This window comes from Pituophis catenifer, unplaced genomic scaffold (assembly GCF_029215685.1).
Source record: "Pituophis catenifer annectens isolate HBS135680 unplaced genomic scaffold, rPitCat1.0.hap2 SCAF_12, whole genome shotgun sequence".
Lineage (NCBI taxonomy): Eukaryota > Metazoa > Chordata > Lepidosauria > Squamata > Colubridae > Pituophis > Pituophis catenifer.
This window is the reverse complement of record NW_027256892.1, coordinates 13,974,245-13,994,035: the sequence shown is the minus strand read 5'-3', so window position 1 is coordinate 13,994,035 and position 19,791 is coordinate 13,974,245.

Here is a 19,791-nt window from a genome sequence, read left to right as displayed (position 1 = left end):
TAACAAAGGGTGGGGGGCAGGAAGGTGGGAGCTGCTTTGTCTGTAAAATATGCTTCTTCATTTTTCATCCAGGTAGGGAAATATAATATTCTGCCTTTTTAATATTTCCCAAAATATTTCATTCTTCTAGGAAAGGGGTGGGTGCTAACCTCCTACAACTGTTTAAATTTGTGAACCGGCCAAATACTCTGTTCAAAGAAAATACGTTGTATGTGTTTCTAATTATTGCTATTTATTGCTATTTGTTCTCTTTTATTCTTTAAAGTTTAACAATTCATTCTTTATCTTAATATCTTAATATTTGTTTGGGGTTGGCTTTCTTCTCTTTCATCTTTTTTATTGTACAGCAATCTTTCTCCTCAAACCTACCACCTCTGTCTTTTCTTTCTTACTTACTTTCTCTTCCCCCCCTCTTCTTCTTCTCCCTACTTCCTCTTTCTTTCTCTTTCTCCTCCTCTCTTCCTCCTTCTCTTACCTTCACTCCTACTCCTACTCTCTATTGCTGTATCCTTTTATGCATATGGACTACTCAGAGGGCTGAAAAAGTTATTTCTGACTGGTCCTCGCACTTTTGACCAGTCCTCGAACTTATGACTGTCCTCACAATTTACGTATTTGTGCTATCTTGTCACCATGGTGAAGAGAAGCAGTTGTGAAATGAGTGACACGGTTGTTAAGAATGGTACAATGGGCATAAATGATGACCAGTCAACTGCGAAGACCGGTCAAAAGTGCGAGGACCTGTCAGAAATCACATTTTTCAGCCCTCTGAGTAGTCCCTATACATATAGCCATGGCCACCCGGTCACATGACCAGCTAGCCACACCCACCCAGTCACATGACCTCCAAGCCACACCCACAAAATAAGCCACACCCACAGAACCAGTAGTAAAAAAATTTAGAACCCACCCTTGGTTGGGGGTCACCACAACATGAGGAACTGTATTAAAGGGTCGCGGCATTAGGAAGGTTGAGAACCACTGCTTTAAGCTCACGCCGACTGCTTCAGTGATTCCATCCAGCCACCTCATTCTCTGCCGTCCCCTTCTTCTTTTGCCCTCAACCGTTCTCAGCATTAGGCACTTCTCCAGTGAGTCCTTCCTTCTCATTAGGTGGCCAAAGTATTTGGGTTTCATCTTCAGGATCTGGCCTTCTGGCAGTCAGGGTTGATCTCCTCTAGGACTGACCGGTTTGATCACCTTGCAGTCCAAGGGACTCGCAGGAGTCTTCTTCAGCACCAGAGTTCAAAAGCCTCAATTCTTTGGCGCTCAGCCTTTCTTATGGTCCAGCTTTCAAAGCCATACATTGCAACCATAGCCTTGACTATACGTACTTTTGTTGACAGGGTGATGTCTGCTTTTTAGTAAGCTATCTAGATTTGCCATAACTTTCCTTCCAAGGAGCAAGTGTGCCGCAAAATATATGAGCTATGCCATGCAGGGCCACAAAATATAGTGGATCTCAAAAATGACTTGTGCTTCCCTTTTGTGATCTGGTCAAATATTTTTCAATAGTATTGAAGATTTTCTGAACAACTATGTGATGCATTGAGAAGATAGCATGGCTCTACAAATTTGGTAGAAATAAATGCACGAACTGTTTATGGCTGCACACATGTTTTGTAGCTCATACAGCTTGTGTATATTATTAGAAACTGGGTCATTAGATTTATGTCACATCTTTGGAAATTCAAGATAGGTAGCACTCCCGATTTTTGTCCAAAAAGAACTACCTAGTGAGATTAGCTGGGTGGGGAGAGAGTTACTGGCCAACATAACCCAATAAGTTTCTACTGGTTGAGAATAATTTTGAATTTGAGTGTTTCTGCCCCTTGTATACCTCCTTCATCACTAAATTGGTCTTGGCTTTCTAGATACATCTATGTACTCCAATTACACAATGGTTGGAAACGTATAAATAGGTCCTATTTCAATATGTTTGGTGGCCTAGTGGTGAAGACACTTCCAATTTGGAAGGTTTGGAGTTCAGTCCTAAGTAGCGGCTGATATTTTTCCCATAGAGTGCAAAGAAAAATATCTGCTCCAAATTCCATGTGGTGTCAGGAAGGGCATCCAGCCAGTAAATGTTCAGTTCCATCCACACCCCTACTCTACCCCAAATTAAGAGATTACAGGGTCCTAAAAAGAGAGGTGGTGATGTATATAATTATTTTTGTATATCAAAGAAAGGAAAAGAAGCAGAGGTGTCATCTAGAGCTACTATAAACAAAACAGTTCGATTTGGTTGTACAGTAGCTTTATAAAAATCTATCCCATACAGAGTATCTTCCAATTTGAACTGCCAACTTTCAGAAAATTGACCTTGTGAATTCAGATTGATCTAATCTAGGCTTCTGAATTTCTTCTTTCACATTTGCACAGGCTCTATTCCAATTATTACAAAAGGCGTTGAAATGGTCATGTCTAAATATAGACTGTTCAGATAGGAGTCAACTATTTTACAGATCAACATCCAACACTTAATTTCTGGATTGCCTTAACCATGATTAAGCTGAAATGCAAGTTAGTATTGGCATTAATTGCTTTGTTGCTAGCAGATGTAGTGCAGTTAAATCAGCTTTCAACCTTTGGAGTTAAGATGAATATATAGTAGTTAGTTACATTGGAGTTAATTACCTAGTGCTCTAAGAAAATACCTACCTTGTCCAGGCAGTGACCTACTTCCAAATTTGAGTTAATCATTGCTCATTGAACTAACTTAAGCAACATTTTAGTGTGTTTGTTTCAGAACATTTCTTCCTGGTCTTCATGAAACTCCAAAGGTAACTGGTGTCTGGTGTGAAACACTTCTCAAGTGCCTATTTTGCTGAAAGAAGAGATACTTAATTCCTATTATTTACATTCTGGCTGTGAATAGTACCTGAAATAATCCGCAATTTATTGAAGGATCAGCTAACCTATAAGAACGAAGTCTTCTATACTTTCTGAAAAATGATGGTTTATTCTTGGGCTATACTTCTCTATAATTTGGGGAAGGAATTTGTTGCTCCTCACAAACCATCCCAATCTGTTCTGTCCCTTCTGGTTTTCTTTTCTGGATGCAAATTCACATAATGCATAAGATGTTGATTGTTACTGCTTTATTCATATTCTCCTTTGTAGTAGGTAAGTTGTGAATCAAGAAAAAGACCTGATAATTCTAAAGCCCAATAGCTTTTTTACAATAATAGGAATAGCATAGTATAGCAATAACACTTAAGCTAATATACTGCCCCATAGTGCAGTATATACTTATTGGTATCATATTATGATTATTATTACACTGTTACTTTGTGTGTACATTGAGAGCATCTGCACTGGAGACAAATTCCTTGTGTGTCTAATCATAGTTGGCCAAATAAAGCTGTTCTGTTCTGTTCTACTCTACTCACTATATTATTAATTCTATTCTATTCTATTCTATTCTATTCTATTCTATTCTATTCTATTCTATTCTATTCTATTCTATTCTATTCTATTCTATTTTTTTGCTTTATAACACTCTGGCCAGTTAACAATGTAAGCATTATTTGCATGTTTGCCCCCAACTATCTAGGTCCGTATTTTATCAACCCCAGAAGGATGAAAGGCTGAGTCAACCTTGAACCCTATCAATATATGTATCAGTATCTGCATGGAAAAGAGCAATCAACCAACAAAATATGCATACGTTTTTGAACATTTTTCACATGTGAATGACTTTTTCAGAATGAAACTTTCGTTGACTCAGATTTTGATTCTTGTCTTCTTGGTATTGCTGTCCTTTCCAACAGGTATGCTTATAAAGAATAAATAATAGATAGATAGATAGATAGATAGATAGATAGATAGATAGATAGATAGATAATTGACAAAGAATGCAAAAAATTGCTTATAGTTCCCTTATACATATGCATTCATAATAGATGGCAGCATACTGCTGCTCTTGAAATGGTTAAGCAAGGTTGGAGTTGATTAATACTTTAATAGAAACCATAAGAAAGCCTAGGACTGTAGATTAGATTAGAAAGTTGAAAAATGATCTTGGCTGTAATAAAAAAAAAACTTTTACATTGGTGCAAAACAATCACATCATCACGAATGTTTCCATTAAATCATCAAGAGTTGCCCTCAATCTGAAGAGACCTTATTTTACTTAGACTGTATATGTAGAATTGAATATATTTTACCTCATTCCTTCTTCTGTTTGCATCATATAGCTGAAGGGCTGATATGTCATCAGTGTTATTCAGTTGGAAAGGATAATAAATGTCGCAAACCATCCACCTGCAATGGGTCTACAAAACAATTTTGCTTCATTCAAAGAAACTCCAAAGGTGAGAAACAGCGTGGAACAACTTAAAGTAATCGACACTGGACAGAACCATGCTTCTAATCTAAACAAATAAATTGTACCAGTAGAAAAGGATATTTGTAGCTCAGGGTTGAATTGTGAGAAAGCAGTATTTGTGGGGTCCTTGGTGCTCTCTAAGCTTGATGGTTTTCTTGCAGATGTTTCATCACTAAACTAGGTAACATCATCCAAGCATTGATGATGTTACTTAGTTTGGTAATGAAACGTCTGTAAGAAAACTAAAAAAGCTCAGCAAGCACCAAGGATCCCACAAATACTGCTTTCCTTAATATGTTCCCTTTTCCATTCTGTTTGGGTGAATAACACTGACTTTGAAATCCAAGAATGGAAAGAGTTGCTCCTTAGTAAATGCCAAGTAAACAACCTATCTTATTCTAGGAATAAAATATGAGTCTATGTAATGACAATAAATATATTTAGACAATCCTAACCCTTCACCTGTCTTTTTCATTTACAGGAGGATACATTAAAAGAATAAGTCAAGGTTGCACCTCTTACTGTGTAGATACTATTCAGTTCAGCAATGCCTATATAAGGTATTCCTTTTGCTGCAAGACGGATTACTGTAACAAATATAATGTTTGGCAGTTTTTTTAACTTCAGTCTTGGCAGGAATTCTGCTGCTGACAACTGATATGTATTTTCCGATCACTTACACAAATACATATACAAATATGGAATAATAATATGAGTTGGTGGTGGATGGAGACTTCCTATTTCTTTATATGAACTAAAGAACCCATTGGGGTGCAACTTTACAGTATATCTCTCCAGTAAGCTTTTGTGCTTTAGGATTTTGTACAATGGTCTCTAGATAGTCCTTGTTTAATTACCACAATTGGGATGGGCTAATTGGTTGTTAAATAAAGCGGTTCTAAATGAAACCATAACTGTGCTTACAATTTGACTTCAGTTTTCCTATGCTTTACAGACCTGCAAAGGTCATAAATAAGAGGATGTTTTTTTTCTATTTCTATAGCCACTTATCTCAATCCATAACTCTGGACGGCTTGTAATTTGAAAAATATACTACAACAAAAATACTAAAAACATTTTAAAACAATAAAAATCAATACAATTGTCCAAAATAAATATACATAGTAGCAGAGATACCTGGCTGGTTAGCAATAAAGCCAGGAAACAGAGTTTTTGACACATCCAGAACTCCGGGCTCAGGGTGGATTAGCTGCCAAGTTACTTTTTCATCACTAATGATGAAATATTTGTGAATAGTTGCTAAATGAGTCAGTCACTAAATGAGGACTACTTGTATTCACCGGACCTAGAATTAAGGGAACGTGTGTGTCTGAATGTAATTTTCAGACAAAAATGGCCCTTGCACATTAACCTTGGCAAAATTTTGCTGCTTTTATTAATATTGCTCCTTTTGGGAGATATATGAGCAATTTTGAAAGGCAAAATCAGAGGTGGGTTTCAGCAGGTTCTGACCAGTTCTGGAGAACCGGAAATTTTGAGTAGTTTGGAGAACCGGTAGTAAAAATTGTGATTGGCCCCACCCCCATCTATTCTCTGCCTCCCAAGTCCCAGCTGATTGGAAGGAAATGGGGATTTTGCAATATCCTCCCCCTGGAGTGTGGTGGGAATGGAGATTTTACAGTATCCTTCCCCTGCCACACCCACCAAGCAATGCCACACCCAACAAGCCATGGCCACAGAACCGGTAGTAAAAACTTTTGAAACCACCACTGGGCAAAGTGTCATATCTGCACAACAGCTACACAGAGCCATCATCAAATCACTCCATGTTACTTTCCTCCCTGAGGTAAAAACTCTGAGGTAAAAAGTCAGTGATAGTTTGGGCCAGCAATAGCAGATTCTCTTCTATAGCATCTGAGCACAAGAAAAACACATTTGCAGGACAGGCTGTATAGGGTCAGTGGTGGGATTAAAATAATTTAACAACCGGTTCGCTGCCCTAATGGTTTCTTCCAACAACCAGTTCACCAAATTGCTCAGAAAGTTAGCAACCAGTTCCCCCGAAGTAGTGTGAACTGGCTGAATCCCACCACTATACAGGGCTCATAGTTCTCTTGAGGGTCACCAAAAACAATCCAGATCAGTGGTGGGTTTCAAATTTTTTTACTACCGGTTCTGTGGGTGTGGCTTGGTGGGAGTGGCAGGGGAAGGATATTGTAAAATCTCCATTCCCACCCCACTTCAGGGGAAGGATACTGTAAAATCACCATTCCCTCCCCAATCCAAGGGAAGGTTACTGCAAAATCCCCATTTCCTCCCAATCAGCTGGGACTTGGAAGGCAGAGAATAGATGGGGGCGGGGTCAGTCAGAATTTTTACTACCGGTTCTCCGAACTACTCAAAATTTCTGCTACCGGTTCTCCAGAACTGGTCAGAACCTGCTGAAACCCACCTCTGATACAGATGTTTGTGGCACCTTAAGGATCAATTGTTTCTTGAAGGTATAAATTTTGCTGGATCACACATGAGTTCATCAGATGGGTGGGATGTTTCCTTGATGTGGAATAATGATGTGCATAAGCGCACCAGCGTGCCTACCATCCCTGTCCTAATGTTTTCTTTTATTCATATCCTTTTCATGTATTTATAATTATGTTTACACTTGTATCTGTCATAAAATACATGCTTGACAAAAATAAATAAATAAATAAATAAATAAATAAATAAATAAATAAATAAATAAATAAATAATTGGATTTTTACAGCCATGACGGGATGATATTTGTGGGGGTAGAGAATAGAAAGTGAACCTAATCCATCTCAAAATGTAGCAATCACCAATTCATTTACAAAACAGTTGTTGGTTGTGTCAAAGGCATTCGTATGCTGGTGAGCTGATTAGCAAACACTGTGATAAAGAAATGTTATTCTCTAATCCTTGAGAAACAGTGGAATACATCCTAAGAAACTTGAGCTTGTATTCGCTCCTTCCCACATGCATGGCTTGGTTTTTGAAGGAAATGAACATGAATAAAATACAAAATGAATAATGCATATATATCTTGCTTTGTCTTCTAATTAAGGAATTCAGACTGATTTTATTGTTTCTCTGATTTCTTCCACCCTCATTTTTCCCAAAAAAGACTACCTTGTTTCCTTGCCATTTTTTCCTTGCCAAATAAAGAAATAATTGGAAAGTTTTCTAAAACACAATGGGTGCCTTACATTTCCCCAAAAGAGAGAGAGAGAGAGAGGGAGGAAGGGAGGGAGGGAGGGAGGGAGGGAGGGAGGGAGGGAGAATGAATGATAGAGAGTCAAAGGGATTTTGATCCACTGTCTATGAAAGATTCTGGGTTCTACAAAAGGATACTGATGGGTTACACATTTTGCATATTTAATGCTTGCCCTACTGAAAATAGTTGTATACCTGATTCTGGATGGATGATAGTGTCATGGAATGGGAACTAAAGATGGTTCCCTTAGCCCACATGAGAAACTGGGACATTTGTGGAGGGTCAAACCAATAGGCTGAATTTTATACTGCTTAATATTAATTTTTTTGCTTTATAATAAAGCAATTAATTATATTGTTTAGATTGATGATTAGGGGATTGGAGACTAAAACATATGAAGAACGGTTACAGGAACCTGGCATTGCTAGTCTAGTGAATCTCTTCACTAGACCAGGGGAGGACCAGGGGAGACATGGTAGCATTGTTCCAATATTTGAGGAGCTGCCACAGAGAGGAAGGGGTCAAGCTATTTTCCAAGGCACCTGAAAGCCAAACAAGGAATAATGGATGGAAACTGAACAAAGAGAGATTCAACCTAGAAATGAGGAGGAACTTTCTGACAGTGAGAACAATCAAACAATGGAACAGAAGTTGCCTTCAGAAGTTGTGGGAACTTCATCACAGGAGGCTTTCAAGAAGAGACTGGACTGCCATTTGTCAGAAATGGTGTAGGATCTCCTGCTTGAGCAGGGGATAGGATTAGATGACCTACGAGGTCCCTTCCAACTCTGTTAATCTGTTAACAACTGTTAGCTGCTACTACCGTAGTAAGAATACATGTTATATCTTATTTACATGTGATTTCTAATTGCATAAGTACATGTAACTTCTAAGAGCCATGGTGGCACAGGAGTTAGAATGTGGTATTACAGGCTAATACCACATTCACACATTCAGTCACACTCTGCTGACTGCTAGGAGTTTGATCCTGACTGGCTCATGGTTGACTCAGCCTTCCAGCCTTCCAACCTCAGTAAAATGAGACCCAGATTGTTGGAGGCAATATGCTGACTCTGTAAACTGCTATGAAGCAGTATATAAATCTAAGTGCTATTTCCAATTGACCTCATATAGGCCACAGAGGCCAGTCAAAGGGCCAGATGTGGCTCAGGGGCCATAAAAAAACCAGATCTGCCTTAGCCCCTAGGGGACTTTTATTGCAGCTTTCAATTGTTAATTTGATTGAAACAGATTTAAGAAGCTTCCCCCCCCCACAAAAAAACCCTCCCAAGTAGCTCAATAGTAGCAAACAATGGACAATGTTGTACCACCAAAGGTACTTGTTCAAGATGCAGCTGGACTTTGTTTGCCTCTTGAAAAAGTATATTTGGGACAACCATGACCTGCATGACTGAGAATTTCCATAAACATATGGAAAATGCTGGTGTCATCTTCTGCAGACTTCACCCTTCCAAATCACATTATGTCCCCCTACGTTAATTACTGTTGAGTTTTATTTGTTTATTGTTAAATTTGTTTGCCTCCCATTTTGCCGCAAGCTGATTCTTGCTGTTTCCCAATAAAAGTGATTCTGGTTAGTTAAAATACCAAACCTTTTGCATCTGGGTGTTGATGTTATCATACCTTCCCAGACCTACGTATTTAGAGTCAGCACTGCCTACTAAGAGATACCACACTGTGTGCCTATCACAACGTACCCAAAGTGGGAGAATCGAAGAAGAAAACATGCAACCTTTGGCTCATCTAGTTCTAATCAAATCATTATGATCTTTCTGAGATCTTAGTTGCTGTATTAGGAGTTTAGTGGAGATTCAATCCGGAAGTTGCTAAGTGGGAAAAATTAGATGAGGTGGCAATGCATTTTCCCTTGCAGAACGTATTATGACTTGTCATTATCGACACCAACTACAAATCAGTCGTCAGGTAAGTTGAAGATTCCCCAAATCTCTGTAGCTTCCCCAAAATCATGGTAGCTTCTTCCCCCCCACAATCCCATTACATTGTGGTCTGACGTTCCTACTATTATTATTTTCAATTCATTCAAGTCACAGCTGTGATTCCTCTTGAGCTCAAGCAACACCAAGGGATGATGAACAGACTACTGAATTATGTGCTCTGCATGCTTTTCATCATATCCACTGGTAAGTTTTTAAACTTCAACCCCTGTAGAAAAGGTGGAGAAAATATTTCAGGTTTTGAAATATAACCAAAGTATTTTAGAAATCAGTATAGGTAGGTATAGGACTTATGATCACAACTGAGCTCAAAATTTATATTGCTAAATGAGACAGTTGTTAAGTGAATTAGGGGTGTCATGATAGCAGTATTCCAGTACTTGAAGGGCTGTCACAAAGAAGAGAAGGTCAAATTATTTTCCAAAGCACCGGCGGGCAGGATAAGAAACAACGGATGGAAACTAATCAAAGAGAGAAGCAGCCTGGAACCAGTTGTGGGTTGCCCCCGGTTTGGACCGATTCGATAGAACTGGTAGTAAAACCTGTGGGAGGCTCCGCCCACTGACCCGGACATCATCAGAAGTGATCTGCGCATGCGCACGGCCATGATGTGAACCGGTAGTAAAGGTAAGTAGAACCCACCCCTGTCTGGAACCAAGGAGAAACTTCCTGACAGTGAGAACAATTAACCAGTGGAAGTGCTTGCCTTCAGAAATCATGAGCACTCCATCACTGGATATTTTTAAGAAGAGGCTAGACAACCATTTGTCTGAGATTGTATAGGTTCTCCTGCTTGAGTAGGGGGCTGGATTAGAAGACCTCCAAGCTCCCTTTCAGCTCTATCCCTATCCCTATCCCTATTCCTATCCTATTCCTATTCTATTCCATTCCATCCCATTTGCTGTACAGTAGAGTTCAAGAAATAAATCAGGCTGGAATGTCTTAATGTGAGGTAGATGCAAATGAGCATTCTGGACAGTTTTAACCTCCTGTTTTAGATATATTAATAAAGGTGGTCCTTGACGTATGACCACAATAGAACCCCACATTTATGTTGCTAAGTGAGAAATTTGTTAAGTCAGTTTTGTCCCATTTTACGACTTTTCTTGCCACCTTTGTTAAGTGAATCACTACAATTGTTAAATTAATAACTCTGTTGTTAAGAGAATCTGGCTTCCCCATTGACTTTGCTTGTCAGAAGGTTGCTAAATATTTATTTATTTACTTACTTATTTATTTGTAAACATGTACAAGGAAACAAGTAACAGTATAGACATAGACATGGACACATGAAAAAAAAATTGGCACAAATAAATGGCTATAAATAGGCAAAACATAGCCATAAACACATAAAATGAGTACATATAAATAAGGACAGTAGCACAGGGACAGGAGGCACGCTGGTGCCCTTATGCACACCCGCTTAGGGACCTCCTAAGAAACGTGTAAGGTCCACGGTAGACAGTTTAAGGTAAAAGGTATGGGGGTTAGAGAAACTAACAACAGGATCAGGTAGAGTGTTCCAGACATTTGCTTCTCTATTGCAGAAGTCATATTTCCTACAATCAAGATTAGAGCGAATTACATTGAGTTTGAATCTATTGATAGCCCTCGTGTTATTGCAGTTGAAGTTAAAGTACTCATTAACAGGTAGGACGTTATGGTAGATAATCTTGTGTACTAAGCTTAGGTCGGAACGTAGATGGCATAGATCCAAGGCTATCCTGGCCTAAAATTTCAAGCCTAGTGGGATAGGGAATTTTATTTCGAGCAGAGGAGTTGAGTACTCTTCTGGTAAAATATGTCTGGATCCTCTCTAATGTATTGATGTCTGAAATACAGTGAGGCTTCCAGGCAGGTAAGCAGTATTCCAGGATAGGTCTGGCAAAGGTTTTGTATGCCCTAGTTTGAAGTATAGTGTTAGCAGAGAGAAAACTTCGTAAAATAAGGTTGACAACTCTTAATGCCTTTTTTGCAATGATGTTACAGTGAGATCTGTGGCTTAGACCTTTTGAAGTGAGTACTCCTAGGTCCTTGACAGAGTGTGGGTCAACTTTTAGATCGTTTCCAGATAGCATATATTTGATGTCCTTATTTCTATTGCCAATGTGCAGGACTGAACATTTGTTAGCAGAGATTTGGAGTTGCCAATTGTTTGACCATTCAGATACATAATCTAGGTCATTTTCAATGGTAATAGATTTGTCTGATGATCACATGATCTCGGGACATTGCAGCCATCATAAATGTGAGTCAGGTACCATGCATCTGCATTTTGATAATGTGGCTATGGAGATGCTGCAACAGTCATAAGTGTGCAAAATGGTCATAAATCACTTTTACAGTGCAGTTGTAACTTATAATGGTCACTAAATGAACTGTTGTAAGTCGAGGACTATCTGTAGTTAACAGTCCTTTACACATCCTTTGATTTCATGACTTTTAATGTTCTTACACACCCAATTCCTATGATTTCCCCCACCACCCAATCTTGTTTTGCAGCATATGCCATCTGGTGTTTCCAATGCTTCAGGCCAAGGTTTACTGGGAAATGTTATAAGCCATATGACTTCTGTTGGGCAGGTCAAAATGCATCGTGTTTTCTCCTAAACATCTATTATGGTAAGAATAGAATTTTGTGTTAATTGCAGAACACTCTTCAGATTGGCCCTGTCTTCATCTTTTCAATGATATACATATTTTTAATCAGTAGGTAGCTCTACTGATTCTGAAGGATTCTGAAGTTCCTCATGCCTTACAACAAGATTACAAGTGGAAGTTTGTGATCACATTTTTTGTGTGGTTTTTAGTTCTTATTTTATGTTGCTGGGCATTGACGGGGCATTTTCCCACTTTTCTTAGGATAGCTTTTGTGTTCGAAGCCCATGATCTAAAGATACATTTTCATTCTACTTGTAGAGCTATGAATACTGCTGATATTCAGCCTTTGGAGCACAATTTCAAATTTTAGATTTAGGGATCTCTTTATCCTTAACCACTCCCACCCTAAGCTAAAAAAACCCATCAATTGAAATTTTTAATTTAATCTTCTAGTGCCTTTACACCATTAATGGATGATTTCTCATAGCTCTCTAGAAAATCACTAGATGCAGCAAAAATGGTAGTAAAAAGAGCTACCATGATCAGATAAATTTTATTTGTTGGAAGTTACAGGTATGTCTGCTTCAGAAGACCTTTATGCTACAACTGGCTGATTTTAACAAAACCCCTCTATTTGGGTCTGGGGAACATTAATAGCATATGGCAGTGGTTCTCAACCTGTGAGACCAATCTCCTGTGGTCCGCAGAACCTTGCCGGGGGAGGGGGGGTTCGTGGTGTTGTTCCAGTAGGGTCGTGAAAGCTTGAAGAAATGTTATGATTTAAATCTTAGGTCTTGGGGGACCGTGGCCATGGTCCGTGACCACAAAAGGCATTTAAAGGGGGTTCCACGGGGAAGAAAAGGTTGAGAACCACTGGCATATGGAATATACTTATGGATGAATTTTCACTCATATGAAATTTAACGTATTTTAATGTCACTGAGTTGTCTGATCATCAGAGGGTCCTAAAAGCATTTTTTTCTGCAACCTCTTCAGCCGAAGAGGTTGTAGAAAAAAAAATGCCTTTAAAAGCCTCTGACGATCTCTGCTGAGTTGTCTCATTGTCAGAGGCTCCTGAAAGCATTTTTTTCTGCAACCTCTTAAGGTTGTAGAAAAAAAAATGCTTTTAAAAGTAAAAAAAAAAAAGTTGGTGGTATATACTCATTGCTACTATAACTGAGTATATGTACCTTGATTTTAGCTGTCCTCTTCTCTTTCCTTCCATCTTTTGCAACAGTGGAATCTTCTAGGTCTTTCCAGGAGTCTGGAGTAGGAGTCAAGTTAGTATTTGTGCTCAAGCGAAAACTCAGTTTCTTTTCTTGTGGGTGCATGTTACTCTAAGGAATCTTCTCCAAAGTAGACTTCAAAAGTGTCAATGCTCTTTCTATCTGCTTCTTCAAATTCTAGTAAAGAGAATACCAAGTAAGAAATCAATGGTCAGTTATCTTAATATAAGAGCTGAAATCTGTGGGGAGTTGGTGTTGATTGAACTATCTAAGAAGTAGCAATCATTACATCCAGTCATTGGGTCAACCAACCAATTCTCCAGGGATTTCTGTGATTACACTAAAGTCAGAAGAAGACCAAGTTTATTGATTTCTTAGGCAATCGCAGTCAGGCCACAAAGAGGGTCTTCTAGGTGATCCCTTTTTAAGTCTTTCTTGGTCAAAACAGGCATACCCCTCCTCTAACTTGAATGGGGTTACAGTACATCTTAGGAACACTCACGGTAGTACCTCCTACTGCTTCTGCCCCAGCTGCTCCTCGAACTCAGTGCTCAACCCCTTGGTACAGGGCTTGAATACCATCAAGAGTCAAGCGGATCCATTCTCCAGCATGTGCATTGGGACCGTGAGGTCTCCTAGACATGGCATCTGCATCTCTGTTCCCCACACCCGGCCAGTACCTCAGGCTGAACTTGAACCCAGAGAGGACTGCTAGGCACTGATGCCCGGTGGCATCGAGTTTGGCTGTCGTCAGCAGGTACGTGACTGGATTGTGATCTGTCTTAACCTTAAACTCCACTCCATATAGGTAATCTTTTAACTTATCTACCACTGCCCACTTAAGCGCCAGGAACTCCAGCTTGTGAGTAGGATAGTTCTCTTCAGCTGAAGTGAGGTCCCTGCTGACATATGCAACAGGCCTCAAGTGTTCATCATGTTTCTGATATAGTACTCCCCCAAGACCATCCCGACTAGCATCAACGTGTAGTTCATATGGCCAGTTTGGATCTGCGTAGACCAAGACTGGGGCATTTGTGAGTCTCCTTTTCTGTTGGTTGAAGGCCTGCTCGCACTGCTTGATCCACTCTGACTGAATTAACTCCTGAGTTTTCCTGGGTTCCTTATTTTGATGAAGATGACCCGAATGGTCAGACACATCTTCTGCCTCCTCATTCTTCAACAGATCATTGAGGGGACAGGCTATCTTTGCAAGCCTTTCGACAAACCTCCAATAGTATGAGCAGAATCCTAGAAATGATCACAGTTCAGCCACATTTGGGGATCTGGGCCAGTGACAGCCTCATGTTTCATGGGGTCAGTTGATATCCCTTCGGCAGAGACAATATGACCAAGGTATGTGACAGATGCTTGGTAAAATTGGCATTTCTCTAATGACAGCTTCAATCCTTCTTCATGGAACCTGGTCAGAACCTTCTCCAAAGGCTCCTCATGTTGTTCAAGAGTCTTTATTTGATTCCACACTGGGTTGGAGAATAAAGCACACCACGAAAGTAGCTCCATCTTAGCTCGTTCTACTTCAGCTAGGTCCATCCCCTTCCTTTCCACAATCTGACATAGCAACTTGTTCAGTCTTCTTATGTACTCAGATAGCCTTTCACCTCTCTTCTGCTCAGATCAAGACAGCAGGCTAGAAACTGTTTCAGCTGGTCCAAATTCATCACGCAGTAAACAGGGGTAATCATGTACAGTAAATTATCTTTGGTTGAGAGTTAAGTTTCTAATGGCTTCCACTGTGGGACCCTTTAAGCTCTCTCTGATCCTCTGTTTCTTTTGAGAATCTGATACACCCCACTCTCCAGCTGCCTGTACTGCCTGCTCCATCTAGGTTTCGTATTCTTCCTCCCCCTCTGGCACTGGTTGTATCCCTGAAAAAAATACATAGTTTCTTGTATCCAGCTCCCACACAGTAATTGCCAGTCAGAGTTTGGATGGGTGTCAGGTTCCCCATGGCCTGGGCAGATCCTGCCTCTGCTGCCACTAATGGTGATGGAAGTGTGTGTCTCCTCTTGGGAGCCCAATATCTCATGCTGAAGGCATGAGCCATGGGTAAGGGTGTATCACTCTTACCCTGGTGTCCTCAGTCAATTGAAGACTCTCAACCCCAAAGCACTCTGGGACCCTTCTGTTCCATTCCAATAGCACATAAAATTGAGAGGACTCCTGGTCCACCTTTGTATCAACCACATATACCCTTCGGTCTGCGGCAAGGATCCTCACTGCCCATAAAATTCCCTCCTGGATTAGCCACCACTTGAAGCGCTAACCCTCATAAGGATCACTGGAATCTGGGTTCTCCTGCCCTCTTTGAATGGCTGCCAGTCCACACTGGTCCCTCTCTGATGCACCTCTACTTGCCAGGATCACGTAATGGAGTGGTGGTCAGTCTCCTCACAGCAGGCTGGTCATGTGGTGGGGTGATGGTCAGTATTTTCTTCAACAGGCGAGTCACGTGATGGGGTGGTATTCAGGGTGATGTCTCTGCTTTTTACTATGCTGTCTAGATTTGCCATAGCTTTCCTCCCCAGGAGCAAGTTTCTTTTAAATTCTTGGCTGCAGTCCCCATCTGCGGTGATCTTGGAGCCCAGGAAAATAAAATCTGTCACTACCTCCATTTCTTCCCCTTAGTTTTCTTAATGTTTTTGTTTCAAGTGAACTGTTGCACTTCACCCGCATCAAGAGGCTCTTTAATTCCTCTTCACTTTCTGCCATTAGAGTGGCATCATCTGCATATCTGAGGTTGATATTTCTCCCAGCAATCTTAATTCCAACTTGTGATTCATCTAGCTCCGCCTTTCTCATGATGTGCTCTGCATATAAGTTAAATAGGCAGGGCGACAGTATACAGCCTTGCTGAACTCCTTTCTTAATTTTGAACCAATGAGTGGTTCTGTGTCCAGTTTTCACTGATGCTTCTTGACCCACATATAGGTTTCTCAAGAGACAAATAAGATGGTCTGGCACTCCCATCTCTTTAAGAACTTGCCACAGTTTGTTGTGATCCACACAATCAAAGGCTTTAGCATAGTGAATGAAGCAGAAGTAAATATTTTTCTGGAATCCCTAGCTTTCCCCATGATCCAGAGTATGTTGGCAATTTGATCTCTAGTTCCTCTGCCTCTTCAAAATCTTGCCTGTACTTCTGGCAGTTCTCGGTCCACATACTGCTGGAGCCTAGCTTGTAGGATTTTGAGCATAACTTTGTAACATGTGAAATGAGTACAATGGTAGTTTGAACATTCTTTGGCATTGCCCTTTTTTGGAATTGGAAAGTAAAGTGACCTTTTCCAATCCTGTGGTCACTGTTGAATTTTCCAGATTTGCTGACAAATTGAATGTAGCACTTTTACTGCATTGTCTTTTAAGGTTTTGAATAGCTCAGCTGGAATACTCTCACCTCCACTAGCTTTGTTGTTACTCAGACTTCCTAAGGCCCATTTGACTTCACATTCCATGATGTCTGGCTCGAGGTCAGTGACCAACCTATCGTAGTTATCAGGGATGTTAAGCTCGTTCTTTTATTTCTTTTATTTATTTTATTTTATATCAAATTTATATACCACCCTTCTCCCTGAGGACTCAGGGCAGTGTACAGCCAAATAAAAACATAAACTACAAACATTAAAATACTATTAAAAAGATATATATAAATTTGGCCCCGTATAGTTCTTCTGTGTAATTTTGCCACCTCTTCTTAATTTCTTCTGCCTCTGTTGGGTCCCTGCCATTTTGGTCCCTTATCATGCCCATCTTTGCATGAAACGTTCGCTTTATATCTTCAATTTTCTTGAAGGGATCTCTGGTCCTCCCTATTCTATAGTTTTCTTCTATTTCTTTGCACTGTTCATTTAAGGAGGCATTCTTTTTGCTGATGGACACTTTATTTTGCTTCCAATAACAAAATATTTATCAAGTTAGGAGTAAAGACTCTAAGCATGCTCATGGCTTTCAATTAACAATAAACCCCATTACTTACTATGCAGTTCTAGAGCAGACTTTACTCAAAAATTGGGAAAATAAAGAAAAGGAAAGAAACTAATTGAAAGGTTTAAATTTGAACCCACCCAAGCCTAAAGATTAGTGGGAATCAGCCTGTCACACCAGAGCGCCTCTGGCATTTCGAAAACTCTCATGAAATAGTGAGCAGGCTTTACGTTTCATGCCAGTAGGGCTCGGAAATATATAATTTATTATCTATGGTAAAATGCATTTCCACATAAAAACATCTCTCCTGAAACTATACATTAGATAACAAATCTTATGATTTCAAGGAACCAACATTAAACACAATTTAAGCATATAAGCACCCACAATGGTAACCTGCTATTTAAATGGCCTTTTTTTCTTGGAATGTAATAAAGGATTCCTAATAGTTCCACAAACGTTTAGCGAACATTGGAGGTATGTGCCATAATACTTTTCATAATATTCAAATACATGATTGCATTGTCTAGATCAAATTAATATTTTGTCAATGTATTGACATGAACTGCTTTGCTTTGGCTACAAAAGTAGCTCTCCCATTGTTGGTAAACATAAGAAAATGCTTTCCTATTCATTTCAGAGGAACAAAAAACATCATACATTTGCCGACTGCCCTTGGTTGCGCTAAGTGAACTGGGGAACTCAGAAAGCAAACAAACTGAGAGAGACTTCAAAAAAAGAAGGCAAACATGGTAGTGGTGATGAGATTAAGGAGGCATTCTTATCATTCAATTGGGTTTATCTTCTCTTTCTCCCTTGCCTTTTGCTTCTCTTCTTTCTTCAGCTATTTGTAAAGCTTCGTCAGAGGCATTTCTTTTTCTTTGGGATGGTTTTAGTTGCTACCTCTTGTATAATGTTGCGAATGTCCGTCCATAGTTCTTCAGGAACTCTCTCTATCAGATCTAATACCTTAAATCTATTTGTCACTTCTACTTTATATTCATCAGGGATATGATTTAGTTCATACCTGAGTGATCTAGTGCTTTTCCCTGCTTTCTTCAATTTAAGCCTAGTTTTTGCAACAAGAAGCTCATGATCTGAGGCACAGTCAGCCCCTGTGGGCATGTGAGCCGTCATCCAGCTGAGCTCCATCGCGCATATGCACACTTGCCTCCCACTGGCCAGCTGATTTTCGGAATGAGCAGGGGTGGGCTGCATGCGGGAGATGCATGCGCATGCAGGAGATGCATGCACATACACAGGGGGGTTGCACACGCAAGTGCGGAGTCGCATGCACATGCGCAGGGGGCGGGGAGGTGCAGGGGGTGGCGTGCCCCCCAATGACCCATTTTTGGGCCTGGAGGCTACCAGGAGGGCTGCTAGGCCCAAAGCATGGGGTGGGGGGTACGGTGCACGTCCACGGCCCATTTTGGGCCCAGGAGGCTGCAGGGAGGCCTGCTAGGTTGAAAACAGGGGGCGGGGAATGCGTGCGCATGTGCAGGGGGGCTGGGGAGTGTGGGGAGGTTGTGCATGCATGCATTATGGGTGCTGGCACATGCGCGCTTTGGGCACATGGCAAGATAAAGGTTAGCCATCAGTGGTATAGAGCTTCTCCATCTTTCTTGCAACTATATGCAACTATAATGCTATTCAAAGCATGGGAGAACTTTTGAGGTATGAAATCCAGTGCTAACTAAACCGAGATCAACAGTTTCTTAATGTTATTTTTTTTTCTTTTTTCCAGGACAGAGCTCTGTCCGGTTTGAAGCTGGTTGCATGCAATACTGCAAGGCTAATGTTCAACCTCACGACTATTTTATTTGGACTAGAATGTCTTGCTGTAATTTCGATTATTGCAACTATTAGGTTTATGGCTGGAATCCTGAGAGAAGAAAGGGCTGAGCAGCCTTGGACAACAGAAGTTGTAGTTTTAAGATATTCAGAACAGCAAAATCTGTCAGTGGTACTTTGACTAATAAACAATTTCTTCTTCTCTCACCTGTGTTTTGCTAATAGTAATTGAGTATTGTATGTCTAGTCCAACAAAGAGAACGACTGGGGATAAAATGACATCTGTCACAGAGAAGAGGGAGCCAACTTATTTTCTAAAGGACAAGACATAATGGTGGAAGCTTAAGAAAAAGAGGTCCAAGTAGCTCATTTCCTGACAGTGAGAACAATAAACGAGTGGAGCTCTTTGCCTGCAGAAGTTGTGGGTGCTCCATCACTTAAGGTTTTTAAGAAAAGATTGGACAGCTATTTTTCCGGAATGGTATCATAATATCAGATATCAAACATGCCTGAAATATATATATATAAGGGCTGGACTTACTGTAGGTCTCTTGTGGCTATGCAACGATTCCCAAACTGATGACATGTTTAACTCTACCTTCCAGCTCTGCTAGCTCAACTCCTACACTTGCCTTCTATTTTCCCTACAACAAAAATTTGTGTGGTAGGTGGGTAAATAGATCTGAAACTCACCATCTCCTGGTTTCTAGGTGAGAAACATAACCAATACA